An 18,005-nucleotide genomic window follows, 5' to 3' on the forward strand; every position below is an offset into this window, starting at 1 on the left:
ACAGACGAGCGATGGGAAAAAATCAAAGTTCAGCTCCATCGAATATTCTGTCATGAAAAGTTTCTCGGCTGAGCATATATATTCTAAAACTATCACGAAGAAGGTCGTCTGTTCATCCAAGGGGGATCTGATTAGAGCTTCACGTACTGCTGATGTGGAGGTACTAATGAGTAACAGCTGTAAGTCGTAGCTTCTGCTGCGACTTACAGCTGTTCACACAGGATGGCTCTGATCACGGCAAAATGCACCTGTACGTTACGAGATGCCAGCAGCACTGCACTACGACAATTAGCTAACTACCGCGTCTACTGTAAACACATGGAGGCGGATTAATGCTACGCTTCTTGGGGTCTCTAACTTTGCAAAAACAAAACCAATAAAAAAAGCCTGCAGCTACAATAAAGTTTAGGGATTTTTTAAAACTTTGGTAAAGCAGTGTGATGCACGAGTCTGTTTCTGAGGTGATGAATCTGCTCGCCTGCAGTAAATAAAGTGTTGACAGTTACTGCGGCGGATAGCGTTTGTGTTTTATTTCCTCTGGGATCTGTAAACTCCACGATAACAGCAGCAGTAATCAGAATCTGACATATTTCTCCGCAGCTGGAGGAACGATACCCACGGAGGTGTAAAACACGAACATACTAGACCGCTTTAGAAAGTCACGAGCGTCGCACAATTAAACTTTGTGATTCCATAATTTAGTTTTAGGGTTAAGAAAGAAAAACACCAACTGGTAGGAAGGGAGCAATCAGTATGAAGATACATCTCAGAGAAAAAAAAACACACAAAAGCCTCACAAAGCTATTCATGATGCTTGAATCTTTACATATTTGTCACATTATAATAACCAACTTTAATTTATGAGATTTTATGTGACAGGCCAACACAAACTAGTCCAGAGTAACAGGAAGTGACACGTCCTTTTAAGTTCAGAAAAATACATCTGGTTTTAAAGGTGTAGTATGTAACTTTTAAAAACAAAAAAGTTTTTCACATATGTGTTAGAACTATCACTATGTTATGACAGAATAATATGAGAGATAATCTATGAAACATTTAACTCATCTACAGAAATGAACAGCTCCAATAACCAATCAGAGCCAGGAGGAGGGTCTCCGTGCTGTCAATCATCCTCATGTATGCACTACTCACTCCTTCCCTTTCGCTCTCTGAACTCTACAGCTTCCTCCCAATAGCAGAGTCTAACCTGAATGCTAAAGCTACTTAGCATAGTCTAAATAGTGTGCAGTTTGTACACGATGGAAGGTGATTGACAGCAGGAAAATGCTCCTCTTGGCTCTGATTGGCTGTTTTTGAAAGGGAGCGGTGCTTTTCTTTAGACAGCAATAGTAACTCACGGAGGGGGTGGAGGAGCTTGATCGTTTCACAGACTATCCGTCTCACACTAAACTGTCACAAAATGGTGACAGCTTGAGCAAATACGTAAAAAACATGTTTGTCAACGTTAATTCAAATCTCCTTAGCGGTTTGTAAGAGAGCTTTAGAAATCAAACTGCACTGTGAAGAGCAACCACTAGACAACCCTGGAGAAGTTTAAAGCAGAATCAGGTTATAAAACAATACCTCAAGGTAAATAAAAAAATACTTGCATCAGGACTGTGTAATCAGTTATTTGACAAATAAAAAAAGTACAGCGCAGCTGCTAGCTTACAAAGACCTGGTCATCAAGCTAGAGGGACTTGATCAGAGAAGCAGCCAAGAGGTCTGCACCAAGTCTGAAGGAGATGAAGATTTATAACATTTTGTCTCACAAAACAAGTGCAACATTTTTACACCAACACTGTACGTCCCCCTACACACCACCCTCCTGCCTAAGCATGGTGGTGGCAGCATCATGCTGTGGACACAGAGTTCATAAAGGAGATGGATGGAGCTAAATACAAGATAACTATGAAGAAAACCATTTCAGGTTGTAAGATCCCTAAAACTAAGGCAGCACAACTATAGGAGCCCTACATTAAACCTTGAGAATCACCTCAATAAAACTAACTCAATAGTTAGTTAATAAAACTAACTCAATAGTTAGTTAATAAAACTAACTCAATAGTTAGTTAATAAAACTAACTCAATAGTTAGTTTTATTGAGCAAAACTAACTCAATATCTACAAACACCTCATCTGACTGATGAAAGAGTATTAAAGATGCTTTTCTTCAGCTGGTCAGAGTTGAATAACATTCCTAAATCATACTTTACAGAGTTTTATTTAATTAGGCATAATTGCCCAAGTCATATTTTGGCCAAATTGAGAGATCCGCCTAGCATTGATGTCCTTACACTATTACACCTGCCCTGCCTAACTGCTTACATCCTCAGCCGATCAGGACACTTGCTACAGTCCAAAAGTAATATTTTCATCTACATTTCATACATGCTAATTTCTTGTCTTACAAAACGTTAAAATATGACTTGGGCAATCCTGCCATGAGGCTAACGATTTGCAAGAAGGACGACCACATTCCTTCAAATGAAACACATTGAAGTTTGTCGCTGTAATGTGACGAGTTGGGAAAAAAGTTTAAGCTGCAGGAATATGTTTCCAAGGCTCTCTGTCTGTGACAGTGAGGAAGGAGTGGTTTCAATCAATCTGTGAGTAGGTGGCGAACAGCCTTACCTTCTTTTCTAAACAAGCTCCTTTAGATGTTCTCCTCTCCCACAGAAATCAGCCTCTGACTGCCAAGCTCTGTAAGCAAACACAAAGTGAATGAATTCTTGGCAAATGTGAGGCTTCAACACAGGAGCCCAAACAACTCGCATATCTTTGCCTTTCCGGCTTGTTTTCAGAAATCCTTTTAAATAAAAAAAAAAAAAACTTAAATAAAAAATGTTCCTATTCTGAGTCACTCAGACTTAATCTGCACTCGTCCGTCTTTGCCGTAGCAGGTTTTCATAATCCTGATGCCCCTCCCATACCTTGCACTTTACACAAAGAGGATACTAAATCTGGTAAAGCACTCCAGAAAACACACACACAGAACTACAGGAGAGAACGGTATAAATACAAAGGATAATTTCATATTTTACTCCTACTGACGCCTGAGGAAACAGGAAATAGTTCTGGGGAAGCTTTAATTAGACCTACGCCAGGAACAAGAGAAAAATGGTCTCCGTTTTTTAATATTTAATATTGCCATCATCTGTGTAAAAACTACCACAAGCAGACAGGGGAGTGATGGGCCTTTTTTTTTTTTGTAGGATTTTATTCCAGGACAACAGCAATAATGTTAAAAATGCATTCGAGGTGGTAACACCACGTGGAAACTGGATCACTATCCAGGCAGACAACGTGAAATCCTCTTATTGCTTTTAGCTAAGGTGTCAGAAGCAGCCGAGGTACAAAAGAAAAAAAAAAAGCTGTTTTCTCTCAGCTCTTTCCATCAGGCTGCCACCTCACAGTATCACTGTGTCTACAAGAGCTCGTATTTGTAATCTTGAAAAGTATGAGGCCTTGTTTCTCATCGCCTGTCAACGAAGGCACGTCGACAAGAATGAAGCCTGCGTCTGGCGCTCGTTCAGATTGGACAGGTGTCAGTGTCCGGCTCGTGAGCGTCTCGGTCGAGCAGACGGCTCGTAGCGAGGCGAGGCGTGGCGAGGCGAGGCGCACGCATCCATGTCTGTTACGCACCGCACAGCTAAGAATAGTGGAGGACTCTATAAAGCCGCGGTCGTCTCACTGCCGAAGCATGTCAACAACCCCCAGCTGTTCTCTGATTGTGCTAAACTGGAAAACATTTGTGGACATCAGAAAGCTGGTGGTGGAGACCAAAGGTTCCCCAAACAGCATTAGCTTCTGGGCAAGGATGCCCTTTACCAACCCACAAACAGTGCTATGGAAAATGTAAAGAATCGTTCACTTTTAGACAGTTTTTCCATCACTTTTATTCACTGTTGTATAATTATTACCGTCGTTAAGCAGAAATTATGCTTCAAAGTCTCTGATTTTAGTTGGCAATGAGTTTGGGGGAGAAAAGCAGCTTGATAAATTTGATTCCTCAAATTATTCCAGTACCTCGATTATTAAAATTCCTCGAGGAAAAATTTCTCTGCCTTGAAGCTTTGTAGAATTACGTTTTAGTATTTAGCGCCGAGTCGTAATTTGTGTCGGCCAACGCGCTCACTGCCACCTACGAGTTGTTGCTATGTGCCAGCAGCCTGACGGCGACGTCTCCGGGTTCGTGTCGTTTCTTGGGGGGACCTAAAAGTTTGTTTGTTTTTTTTAAACAGACTGACGCGATGCTTGGAGTACAACAGCTTTTCTTCTCCTGGAACTGCGCGTTGACATTGTCAAAGCGAACGGTGAGAAGTGCGCTGCCGGTGGATGTGATGAGAGATATTTCCAAGTATTCGATTAATCGTGAAAATAATCGAAAGAGTACTCTATAGTCTTTTGCAACAGCCCTAATCTTAACGTACATTTTATAACAATGATTGAGAAACAAATGTGATTTTATGATTAAAAAGTCCCCACTTTAAAAAACACTAGTCTAGACAAAGGGTGTCCATGATGTCCGGTGGCCATAAATTTTGAATTTTATAATGGAAAAATGTTTCAAACAGAATCGTTTAGGCACCACGATGGATTAGTCTCTCTTAACCTTGGTTTCTCCATCAACTATTAACAGTGAACAGGACCATAAGTGATCAGCAACTTTTACTCAAAAGCAGGCTTTGACACAACCTTTCATTAAACTTGACTAAAAATAATAAGAGTGACTCATACAAACAGGCTTTCAAAGCCCCAAACTGGGCAAAAACCTTTTTATGTCTCAGACCAAGAATTAGTTCTCAATTCTCAACAATCACAATATTGCATGTTTAATTCACTGTAGGTAGAACAAAAAATATTTAGTTTTGGATCTTTAATTTTCCAAAATATTTAGATTAACTTAATTTTAAAGGTTTGGACACTTCCGCTGGCTGCACAGTGGCGCAGTTGGTAGAGCTGTTGCCTTGCAGCAAGAAGGTCCTGGGTTCGATTCCCGGCCCGGGGTCTTTCTGCATGGAGTTTGCATGTTCTCCCTGTGCATGGTGGGTTCTCTCCGGGTTCTCCGGCTTCCTCCCACAGTCCAAAAACATGACTGTCAGGTTAATTAGTCTCTCTAAATTGCCCTAGGTGTGAGTGAGTGTGTGAATGGTTGTGTGTCCTGTATGTCTCTGTGTTGTCCTGTGACAGACTGGCGACCTGTCCAGGATGACCCCCGCCTCTCGCCCGGGATGCAGCTGGAGAGGAACCAGCAACCCTCCTGACCCCATTAGGGACAAGGGTGAACAGAAAATGGATGGATGGATGGACACTTCTGATCTAGACAATGTGCCTCATCAGATGGATGCATTTGTCACATCACAACCACAAATTTTCCTCCCATTCCACCATTATGTCCCACTTTTTAAAACACGTCGGTTATGGTTTTAACCAGATGTTATGTGAAAAAAGACTTGAAGACGTATGAATACTTCTGCGAGACATTTAAGTCCACCTGAAACGTTAAAAGCCAAGTTGAAAGGTAAATGACATTGGTATCTAAAACAAGGACACATGAGAAGCAAGTTCTTTAGTCATCACGAGGAAACAAAGCCACAGAGACAAAATTGGCTTTGACAGCTTTTCACAAGGCCATAAATTGACACCCACATGCTTGCTGCCTTCAGCAGACACAGCAGGCTGCAAATGACTTACTTTTCTTTTTCTCCCAATGAAATAGTAGCAGAATGACAGATTTAATATAAATAAGCGGAGAGGAGGAGGAAGGAGGGAGGGAGGGGGGACCGGTACAGGCTGCGGGTGACAGGGCGCTGTGACGAGCGTAGCAACCGGGGGGGAAAAATGCGACACCTGGCCTTGTCCTTGATGTGAATAAGAGGATGATGCATCAAAAAGTGACAGAGCAGAAAGATGGTTATTACCCTGCCAAAGAGCAAGGGAAAATAGGGAGCAAGAGTAGAAAGTGAATATTTTGAGCAGAAGAGTAAAAATACACCAGAGCTTTACTTGATATTCCTTTTCATCTGAACCTTTTGCCATTCCGATATTTTCTCCAAAGCTGAATTCTGATCGCCGATTTCGGAACGACCGAATCGACTCGCTGGAATCAGCCGTGCAAGCTGATGCTCTTTTTGAGTGAGATAAGTAGAAGCAGGTCCTCCGCTCAGGTCGATCCTGTTGAAAGTTTGATCAAAGGAGTAAGCAAGCAGCTGCCCGAGGCTCTGTTATCCTTCTCCGAGCCAGAGAGAAGGCCGATTGATTTCAGTGGGCTGGAACCCTTGCTTTTCCCTCTATCGATCCCTTATCTCCAGCCCTGTCTCCTCACCAATTAAGAGTTCACTAAAAAGCACCTCTTAATTATTTCCTCGTCACTGCCAAAGGTCTCTACTGTGTATACTTCTTCTGTTGTTTTTAATTCGGTACGTCTTGACTTGCAGTCGCAATCGCCACCGAACGTTAAGAACGACGTCGCTCTCGTGATATTGTAGGGTGTTAAGAGAGGTGTAAGAACAGCTCCCCTTTCTTTAAAAGATAAACTCGACGCACGCGGTTTAAAAATCACAGAGCATCGCTGCAGACCCAGCTGTTTACCCTGCAGCCAGATATCTGAAGCGATCAGAACGAACTGAGATATTTTGGACGCAGAAATCGGGGATGTGTCTGAGTGTCAGGCGAGGAAGATCAAGAGATTCATTAGACGAGAATTAGATCAAACACGGCTGAAGTTGTGCAGACGCACAGAGGAGGTGTAAGAGTGAGCGTTGTCGACAAGAGAGGAATAGAAATCCAGGCTGCGGAGCCAGAAAGCCAACTGACTAGGAGCGGCTTTAATTGCTGAGAACATCCACGTCCAAGGAATCTGCCTACGTCGTCGGCTTTTTTTCCCCAGAACCGTCAGCGTGTTATCCTCTAATCTCGCCACGTTCCGGGTGAAACTTTTATTTAATCTGTTCACACGCAGAACTTACCGTCCTCCCTCCACCCCACGTTTCCATCCTTATGTTTAAACTTGTAATCCCATTGCATTGGTAGAGTGAGAAAAATCCAATTTCAGATAGCTGTAGGACCATAAATAATATTAGGCACAGCGGCGGCCGCACCAGCCCAAGGGAGAGACAGAACAGGCTGTTGTGAAGCAAAGAGAAGATAGAACACCCTTTTTGGGGAGGTAAAAAGGGAGAAAAGGGGAAGAAAAAACAGATTAATAGAACACAAAATTTGAGTAGGCTCTGTTAGACACATCAGTGGCTAAGCAAAGAACAGGTATGTTTGAGATAATTCAAGGAGAAGCAGAACCAAACCAAGAGGAGAAGCAGCATTCGGCTTCTATGCACCACCAATCTGAAACAAACTTCCAGAAAACTGCAGCTGAAGCACTGAGCTCCTTAAAACCCAGACTAAAAACCCAACTGTTTAGAGTCGCCTTTGAAGCATAATAGACTAATTTAACAATGGCACTTGACTAAATGTAATGTTTCCATTGTTTGTTTGTAAAACATTGAAATGTGCTATACAAATAAAATTTGATTGATTGATTGATTCAAATGAAATAAAAACTAGCTATAAGCTAACTGTAGTAGTCATGCCATGAAGGTCGTCCTCTTTACTGCGACACAAACTCTTCCTCACTCTAGCCAGATACCGTATTTTCAGGACTATAAGCTGCTACTTTTTTCCCACGTTTTGAACCATGCAGCTTGTAACCCGCTGCAGCTTTTCTGTGGATTTTTCTTCAACCACCAGGGGGCTCTTCAGCAGGAAGTGAATCATAGGAAGTCAAAGAAGAAAGTGCTAATTTTCATCTAGCAGATTTAATTTTTCACATCTCCTTTAACATCTCACGTTTACATGTAAAAAATGCTTTAAAATCACCATGCATTAAGACATGTGTGTCAAACTCAAGAACCAAATCTGGTCCGCCATAGCTTTTTGTGTGGCCCTCTAGATTCTAGACTAAACACCAAGAGTGCTTAAATATTATGTCATCAATCAAATCAGTGCAGCTTTTATCTATTTACTGCCAAACTATATCAATCGGTTCCTCCGGTTTCTTGGGAATTATTGTGGAAAATGAAGCAAAATTTACAAATTGCGCTAATAACTGGGAGCATATTGCAGATTTTTCTCAAAAATTTACAAAACATTTCTTACTTGTACTAAACAGCTGCCTCAGCCTTAATTCATATCAGATTATAGTCCATGATCTATACAGCCAGTATAAAAATTTTTTTTATTTGCCATCATAAATAAGCGCCAATATCTGCAAATATTTCCAAATTAGTACCACAAACACATAGATTTATATTGCAAAAAATAAAAAATTAGAAAAAGAATCACAAAATCTTGGAGGAACTGAAAAGATGTTCAATAATAATATTTAATTTTAAGGATTCGTTGATATTTCAACAGTTGGTGAACAGGTTTGATGGATACATTCTGGCACAACCGGCCCTTTAAGAACCTTCATGATCTTGATTTGGCCCAAAACGAAAATGAGTTTGACGCCCCGGCATTAAGGCAAAATTGTCTTGATTAGTTGATAACATAGTGAAAATATAAGTTTTTTTTGAATGAGCAGAACTGTACAAGACGGGTAACTTTCTGAGAAAGTGACCCCAACATTTCAGGAGTAAATAGTCATTATAAGAGTGTTTGTCAACTAAAGCTAAAGAATAGGTCCCGTCTTCAATCTCATGGAAACTCTGTGCAGGCAGCTGGAGATTATGGTGAAGGTATGACTCTCTTTGCCCAAGAAAACTATCAAAATACCAGTGGAACATGCAAAACGTTGGTAAGTAGCCAATAGAGGAGTTTGAATATTTTAACACCAATGAAACGTTTTCCACTGAGCTGGAGAGTACACTTAGATACTAGACCCGTTTCCTACCTACTTCTTGATTGAACTGAAATCACTTTAAGTCTTGATCTGCCAGAGTTGGGAAACGTTTTGGCCGTAACTGTATTCCATTTTTATTTCTTTATATATTGGGATGTGTTTAATTAAATCCATTCACGTCCATCAAGCCACAAGAATGTGTTTAACAGGAATGAAGTCGGCAGCGTTTTTCATGATGAAGTCAGGAAGGTGGGTTTTAGTTTCCAGCAGACAAAGCGTTTAGAGGCATGAAGCAATCAGAGCCAGTAGGACTTTTGAAATGAACGGAGTCATTTATTTGCCGAGGATGGCATATATTGAGCATTAATGTTTCTATGAGTCGAGTTTACAGACGTGAGTGTCCTCTTTTAAGGCAAATGTTCGGTACGAGTTCAGATTGGGATTTTTTTCAGACGCACTATTGAGGAATTAGGTAGCATTGGCTGCAGTGAACCCTGTCGTACTTAACCTCATGTTGAGTTGCCATGACAAGCAACAGCATAATGAAATGGATGACGTGAAGGTTTTGCTGGCTTTCATTTTAGGTTCTTCATCCTCCCAATCTCAATTTCCAGCCAGCGTTCTCTCTGCAGCTGTTTAACTTCCCTTTTTCCTGTTTTACATTTGACCTTTTTCGAAGCCAACACAGGCCAATAGCGCCCTTTTGAAGAGTAAATTTCAGTGGAAGAAAAAGCTATTTTGAGTTGTTTTGGGTCAGAGTGTCTTACCCTCTTCCAATGAGTCCTGCAGTCCTAGATTCATTTAATTGTGACTTTAATGGCCCACTTAGTCTACTGCTATCTGAGTGCACTCATTGATTGCTTGCCGAAATTCAGGAGAGTGGGGTGTGTCTGTTTGTTTTGCCTCACTAATGGACACCATCTCAGCATGCACCTCAGCCGAAAGCGAGCGGCAGAGCAAACACAGAGATGAAAAGAAAGAAACACTGCCAGAGAAGAGAGGAATATAAAACAGTCTAAAAAGAAAAATCAATGAATCATATTTTTGTGTCAGCAATTCAGGAGGAGTGAAAGATGAGGATGATTCTTAAGGTAACAATCAAACCAGACCCGATAAAGCCTTGCTTATCAGACAGACAATCTGGTTTTAAACGATTCTTATAATTGTCGCTCGTAGCCATTAGTTAATTCCACAATAAATTAACCACAGCTGTAACAAAATCACAGATAAAGCCGATTGGAGACGGCCACTGGATAGAGAATTGAATGCTGCATTTTAAGATGTAACATGGCTTTAGCAATGTTGCTGCTCTTTGATATTAGCAGTGAGAAGGGGCCTCAAGCTGCCGTCTCTTGGGATAGATAGGGCAGTGAAGCTCGCACTCTGTGGCCAGCAGGGTATAATTACATTTTCCCATGGGGCACGTCTGCTGCACCAACTCAGCCATATAGAGGGGAGAGATTGAAATCTGATTGCACTCACGTGCAGCCATCAAACGTCAACAGTGAACGTCATTGCTAAAGCCATGTTACATCAACAGTGTGCACGGCGTGCACGCCGGTCTGCGTCTGGCACGAGCGCAGAGCAAACAAACGCGCGGCCAATCAAAAGCCTCGCCGGTCGTCGTTCTGTCCGACTGTTCTCGCGGAGGAGCATTGTCAAAACGCCCTTCAGTCTCTCTTTCATTAGAGCTGACGGGAGCAGAAACACCGGTCTCAAATGCTGATCCTCTAAAGCCGCCTCATCGCAGGAAGCACTAATGGCGACTCGTATATTTTTCAGACGAACAGGGAATCAGTTTAGTACTGCTGACTATCAAACTGCGTTAAAACGATTCAGAAGAGTCGCTGTGAGAAAGTGAATAAATAGTGCAACAATAGCAGTTTGTCTCGCGAGTTAGAGATGAGTTTCTTATATATAACTTATATATGTTGAAACATTTCATTTTCAGGGCTTCAAACAGCCTAACTCAAGCATCAACCACTACTCTGTGGATTTATGTTGGTTCTTAATATTTCAACACACAATTTATTTCGAATAGGGAGCTACAGTCTGCTGCGGACAACTACATCGAAACGTATATTTGCAACATTGAAAACTAGGTATGTCCTAATCTGATCCCAGGTACTGGCTCCAGTTCTGATGATGATATTTTAAAATGACCCATATTTAATCCTGCTGCACTGTTTGTTTCGTTTTCCTCTTGTGCATATGGGTTCTTTCTGGGTTCTCTGGCTTTTTCCATCACCCCAGAAGCAAGCTTTGTTTGTCCTTTGTGTCTCTCCGTTGCCCTGAGAGGGCGCTGTCCAGGCCGTTCTTCTGCTAAAGTCACGACTGAGTACAAATTCGGATTTCAAAGTCACAGCGCTGAATGTTTTCAATACTGTTTTTTTTTTGTTTGTTTTTAAAAAAAAGCAATAACGTATTCTTTTTCCTTTGATCAGCAGTAAACAATTTGGTTTTATTATGTTCTAAAACTTAAAGATTTAGATTTAGAGCTTGTAGGATTATTGCACAGCCAATGGGAAAAAGATAAAATGCTACAATATAACCACTTGAAAACGTTCATGATGATGTATAGAAATCATTGAATAAGAGCGTCTATTTCAGCACAAAAACTGTTTAAATAGCTTTCAAGTTGTTTTTTTTATTTTATTTCAACAACCCAGTGTCCCAGCTGCACATGAATGCAGCCTGTGCAGTTGCTTTGATTATCCCGTCTCATCAACAGAGATTCTTGCATTTTAAACTACGTACGGAGTTCGGTCTGATTGGATGCTGCAGGTTTGAAGCCAGTTATTTTTTTCTCCATTATCTGTGATGTCTACATTCAACTCGACTTTGTTTCAGGTGAGTATTTCAGCTAAGTGGAGAGCCGGCTATGCACTTTAATGCTCCTCTCTAGCTGCATGAGGAATCTTAATATTTCCACATAACGGAGCTTAGCGATAGCTGGGAGTCCTCTGTTTTGTATTTACTTTTTAAAGCTGCCCTAAGAACGTGGCACTGCGTACATTTACCACATATACCATGTACTTGTGTATAAAACAACACTGTATTTGCTTCATACACGCGCGTACGGAATCAATGGGGTTGTACGGAATATTTTTGGTGCAAAACCTTGTGCCGCTACACTCCTGCTGGATGGGTGCTGAGTGTGCCCGATCTCTCAATAGGACCAAATACAATCTATGGCTGCGTTCACACTGCACCCTGAAATGACCCAATTACGATCTTTTATCAAATCTGTTTGTTTTGATTTTTTGTTGTGGACTCAGATTAGCGACGTTTGTAGAGTATCAGTGACGTTCATGTTAGATTAATGCGACATGGACGTTAGGTCATATCCAAGCGGCCTGGTTCACATTCGAAAAGAATCAGACCAGTGTTGTTCAGACTGTCATGGGCAGATCAGATACAAGTCGCATTAAGTCAAAGAAAGAAAAATAATTTAAAAGTAGGAATCGGCTCACTTCAAGCTGCAGCCTAAGTCACAAGATGTGCAAACGATGGAGGAAGTCTTTGTTGGTTCTGCGGTCAAACTCACCAACAGGTCATATCAAAACAGAGTTAACATGTTGACATTAGCTTCTTAGATTAGATTAGATTTATCGTCACTGCACAGTAAGCAGTAAAATAAGATTAATAGCACAGATCTGCTCAGGGTTTTTATAATCAAACAGTGAGTTGTCTTCTGTAATTGGCTGAATAGGCATTCTAGCAGCCTATCTTCTCATGGAAACATGTCAATGGGACTGATATCTCTACTAAAAAAAAACAAATAGTTGTTAACTTTAATGAAGAATCAAAAATTTTGATTCTGATTATCATGAATAGCAGAAAATCCCGATCAGCACATCCCTGTAAAACACAGTTGAGAAGGACGTACAATGTCAAGTCACTGTTTAGATGTTGTGGGATAGAAAATAAGCAATGTCAATGAAACACGTCTGAACAGCTCCAACAGAGTCTAATGGGGATGCTAGATTTAGGCCTCTTAATGTGACCTTATCTAACCCATTATCTGACCACAAAAGGCTACGGTGGAGGTAAAACGAGCAGACATTAGAGCCTCCCAGACGTCCTGCAGTGTCACCTTGACTGCTGATCTGCCACAACACCGCCCTCCGGCCAGGGGAGGAGGCCCGGCTGACAACAGGTCCGTCAGTAGCGCTTCGAGGGGTGGCGATCGGAGGAACGCGTTCCTCTGCCTTCGACAGCAGCTACAGCGTGTAGCATTAGCATACAATCCATATTCATGTGTGTTTTCCCTTTGAATGCGTCAAGCAGCTCCTCTCGCACATTTTGAGCCAATTTTACAATCAGCATGTCGAGCATTTTCTCCAGGAGTCCCGCGGGCCTCTTGTGTATTCTCAACATGGCCGCCGCAGGGGGAAGAAAAAAAAAAAAAAACTACATCAACAGGTCTCAAGGTCATTACCTCCTGTTTTTTTTCTCTGCATGTTGGCATGTGTGATGGGTTTTGAGTCTTTTAAAAAAACCGTGAGGGAACAATAAAATGGAGAAAATGGCCGATGGCGGTTCAAGTGTTGTGCGTGAGCGTCATTTTAAGCAGCGTGAGCGTATTAGATGCGTGTGTGCAACTAATTTAGTGCAAGTCGGTGGTTGTGGCTTTATTTCTTTTCCCACATTGGCGAGGGTAACCAAGCAATTATGCCTGGGAGTGTGTGTCTGTGTGTGAGCATAAACGTGTCCATCTGGGCGCAGAGTGCAGCATGCAGTTCCAACATGCCTTACAGGTAGAGTAAGCCGGAGCATCCTCCTTTGGTCCACTGACATTTCGGCAAGAAAAGAGGCCAGTTGATGTGGGGTTACAGCTTCCATGAGTGCGTAGGAATAAATAATGAATGCTTAAGGAAGAGATCCCTGGAGCTTCTTTTCTTTCCATCCATCCGTCCGTCCATCTCTGCATTCGTTCATCCACCCACCAGGAGCACCGAAGAGAGCATTCAGGGGCGTTCAGAAGCTTCTGTCATAAATATTTCAGGCGTCACGTCAGCGATCACACCCTCCTCCCCTCGGCTGCTCTTAACCGCCACCGCTTGGTGATGACACAGCCTTTTGACCCATAAAGCTATTGACAAAACACTGATAGTGAGTACATTCACTGAGACCGGCTGTCGGTAGAACGCCAGGCAGCGGCAGCTGTTGAAATGGCGACTCTTGAACGAATGCCTAATTGGCTTCCAGAAAAAAATAAAAACAAAAAAGGTTTCCACAAGTTAAATAATTCCATACAGACCTGCACCAAACTTCAAAAGTAGTAGCATTTTCACTTTTGTTGGGGTTTTTTTTTGCTCCAGAAGAACAAAACAAAACACCAAAACAGACAAAAGAACCACTAAACATATAAAGTGGAATCTTATGGCTGATTTTCAAAACCAAAGCTCCACTCAAAAACATCACCACTGGCGTGGAGTTGCTTAAAAACCAAACGAGAGACAGAGATCACATCTCAACAGCGTGAGTGTTTGAAACTCCAAACTTCGTTCACAAAGCAAAACGCCTAGCCGCTCGCTGCCCTGACTCGGAGCCAGATCCTGCGGCGCATCCGTTATAAGCGAGAGGTCTGATCTCTTTTAGCCCGATGAGCGGCACCGTTAGCGGCATGCATAGATCTCAGAGGCAAACAGAACGGATCAGAGCGTTCAAGTGTAAAACTAGGGCAAAGCTCCAGCACCGTACCTTCTGGATGCACTACTCTTGGAAGGAAGGAAGCAAGTCCTGCAGAACACCGAGATCTGACACGCGGGGAGAGAGAGAGAGAGAGACGAGGGGGGCCAGAGATATGTACACATGCTGCTGTGTGTCAGCTGTTACAAACAGACATTAGCCGTCAGATATTTGTTCACGCACCTGTTTGGCCAGACTACACGCCGTCCACTCCCGTCCTGCTCTGCTCGGATCCGGTCGGCTTGCGCTGGCAAAAGTGAGGAGCGAGTCTCACCCCCCACGCAGCCCGGTGCAGACAGCTCACTGTTATGGATGCACTGACAAGTGAAAGGAGGGAGGCGTGGCTTCACATGAGATAAATAAAAGAGGGAGGGAGAGAGAGGGAGGAGAGAGGCTCCCTCAATCTACAATTCAATTTTGCCCCGACTCTCTCTTCAGCGCCGTTTTGTCCTCCTCTTCTTTTAGCATATTCTCGCTCTTTTTAAGCACTCCCTCTCCCTCTCCACCCCCCCTCCTGCATGTTATTTGTCAATGGTTTCCATTAGTTTGACTCTTTCTTCTCCTGGGTTGCTTCCTGTTTATTCTTTCTCCGTGTCGCATTTTCCCCTCTGCCTCTTCAGGCTTTTTGGGCTCTCATTCATGAGCAAACATGCTGCAGAGTTGCATGTGTGTATGTGTGCGTGTGCGTGCGCAGACACTGAACCAGGGCAGCTCTGGCCATCTGTTGGAGCCTGTGAGCTTCACCTATTCACAGTCTCATTAAGGCAGAGGCACACAGAGGAGCAAAAGAGAAAGGAATGGGAGGCAACGAAGGATCAATCTTAACGCTGCAGGGTTGAGGAGAGAAAGCGCAGCGTGGCAAACACACACTCTCTCCGTCTCTCTCTCACACACACACACACACACACACACACACACTATATCTGTCAGGCTGGCACCTCTGAAGAGAGCTGGCATGGGCACGCCTGCTCACTGGGTTCAGGCATTGAAGGGGATTTGGCTCACAGCGTTTGAGCATGCAGACAGAAAAGAAACGCACACCCAAATCAATTTACACAGAAACACACAAAAAGCAAAAAGTAAAAATGGCTGTATTCGCAAAAACACACACACACGCACACGCACGCACTCAATATCAAAGAAGAACATTTTCCTGACAAACTAGTGCTAAAAAGTGAATAAACTTAAATAGACAAGACGATGGAAAACATGGGACATTTTTAAAAAGTCCCTTCTTATTGATAATCGGCCTAGAAAAAACCAAATTAAAAAAGGCCTTTTTCAGCCCGGCTTCGGCTAGCTATTCCTCCTGAGTGAGGGCGTCGCCTCCTATTTCTGACCAGAGGGAAGAGGTACGACGGAGGGTAGCAGAGGGCAGAGGCATCCGTCTCTGTCTGCTCCAGCCGTCCCATGATGGATGCGCCTGTTTATCCCTCCCTGCAGGTTATTTAGATGCAGTCACAACTAGAAAGATTAGTGATGGGAAACTTCTGCACCTCTCTGCCTCTCTTCCCACCTCGTCTAATCAATAACACTCTTATCTATAATCAGCATTTTGAGGCATTTCTTCATGGAAATATGAAGAACAGAGACAGAGAGAGAGTGATTGTCCCACTCCTCTCGATGTTTTCAATTATAGAGTCGGCGATGGATCATCTGCGTGTCAGCGGGGCTAAACAGGTTATTTGTGTCGCTGCGGTGAGATGAAACCATGCTGAGCAGGGAAGAAAATCAAAATCAAAACGGCATTTCTCTGACCAGGATTGTTTCTGAAAGAGGCAAAGCAAATGGTTTACCCACGAAGGGAGCAGACAGCAGCCAGGTAGAAGAGGCTGCTCTAAGTCAGGCGTGAGCCAAATTGAAATTTTTGGTTTATGTGCGAAACAGTCTAATTACAACATCCCCACAGTGAATCATTGAAGAAGCAGCACGCTGTGGGAATACGTTGCTTCAGCGATGACAGGGAGATGAAAACGAAGGGACTCAGATTTAAAAAGACTTGCTGCTGACGCATCGCTTCGCCTTTCAGCAGAACCAGAATCACAAAGCATATTTCTGTTAAAATGCCCTAATCATTGCCCAGTACCCAATTAAAAAACTTAAAAATTGATACTTGAAGTTTATATCTATCCAGTCTGTCAGAGCTTAACGAATTTTTAATTTTTAAAGTCCTATTCACGTTTTGAATAGGAAATGTTTTTTGATGTTGACCTTTGTGTGACACAAGGACCAAAAAGTCAAGATTTCTTTTCAGAAGTTCATTTATTCAGCAACGACGTGTCATTCATCATAGTGACATTTTTTATTTTTTTATTTTCCCCAACAGGGGGTCTTTTGTGGGCTCTAGTGTCCCTTATATAACAGTAGGCTGACAGGAAAGGGGGAAGGAGACGGTGGAAGACATGCGGAAAACGTCGGCCTTTGCATCAGAGGTAGAGCGGGATGTAAACAGTGGATGAAGCGAAACGTGCCAGGTATGAAAATGAATTATGAATGAAGTCAGCGTCAGTGAAGCGCATCACACCACGAGCCCACCACTCCTGGTCGTAAACCGTTCACACGGGAGTCTGATTGAGTTCGCATTTAATTAACATGAAACTAAATAAAATAAATCGGAGTTGAGCATCAAGACCTGCTGTGTGATCGAAGCCTTACTCTCCTAACGAAATCGACAAACTGTTTGTGGTTCTAAACTGCTTTTCACCGTCACAAAGTGAGAACCAGGAAGCAGCAAGGACAGGTAAAAGACAGAAAAAAAACAAAAACATTTCTTTTAGACAATTATCCAAGTATTCCTAACAGCCATCGTTATTAACCCAAAAAAATGTGCCGCACATTAACACGGGTCTTGTATAAGGAAGGTGAACGCTGCTGTGACGAGGCGCAGGCCGACACCGAGCTGGACGAGCCTGGCCACAAAAATGCTCATAAACACACACAGACAAAAACCACCCATGTAATTCAGCTGATAAATGAATAAAGGCTTTAGCAGTCCTCCCAATTACCGTCTGTTTATTTCAAAGCACGATACACCAATTTGAAGTACAACAGGAGAAAGTATCAGCTGAAATATTTATTCAGTGGCAGCAGTGACGGCTCGCCTTTAAAGTGCAAATCAGGTGGAGGCGCAACCTAAAACAACTCCAGCTGTAATTACAGTGAAAGGTGGATTTCAAAAGAGTTTCCCCTTCCACCTCACAGTTAAAACTGAAGTATGCAACTTTTACAAAAAAAAGTTTGGTTTTTTTATTTGTTAAAGCTGCCACTATGCTGCGACTGTAGAATATAAGACGTGTATGTGCTGCTCAAACCCTCCACCTTTCTCTCTGCTGCGCCACAGCTGGTTCACCACAACGCAGCCTGACATGAATGGTCAGGCTAGTTAGCATAGCCACTGATGATGGCAGGTAAATGCTTTTCTTGGAACAATAATTTGTTTCTCTGCTATTAGAGCAATTAGTAGCGTGCACAC

The 18,005-nt window shown here is 42.6% G+C and overlaps 1 protein-coding gene across 5 annotated transcripts in view; it reads right to left on the reverse strand.

Moving 5' to 3' along the window:
• The window catches only part of sulf2a (sulfatase 2a), a 72,693-nt gene that overhangs the window by 45,276 nt on the left and 9,412 nt on the right, over positions 1-18,005 (reverse strand). For 2 of the 5 annotated variants that reach the window (XM_044121869.1, XM_044121863.1), the window contains exon 2: positions 2,635-2,703. The exons of 1 other annotated variant lie outside the window; for it this stretch is intronic. The gene's annotated coding sequence lies outside the window, so the exon portion shown is untranslated. Of the gene's footprint in view, positions 1-2,634; positions 2,704-14,716; positions 14,855-18,005 lie in introns of those variants that run through there. 2 more of the 5 variants (XM_044121864.1, XM_044121865.1) reach the window with 2 other exon arrangements.

This window comes from Gambusia affinis, linkage group LG07 (assembly GCF_019740435.1).
Source record: "Gambusia affinis linkage group LG07, SWU_Gaff_1.0, whole genome shotgun sequence".
In the NCBI taxonomy this organism is placed as follows: Eukaryota; Metazoa; Chordata; class Actinopteri; order Cyprinodontiformes; family Poeciliidae; genus Gambusia; species Gambusia affinis.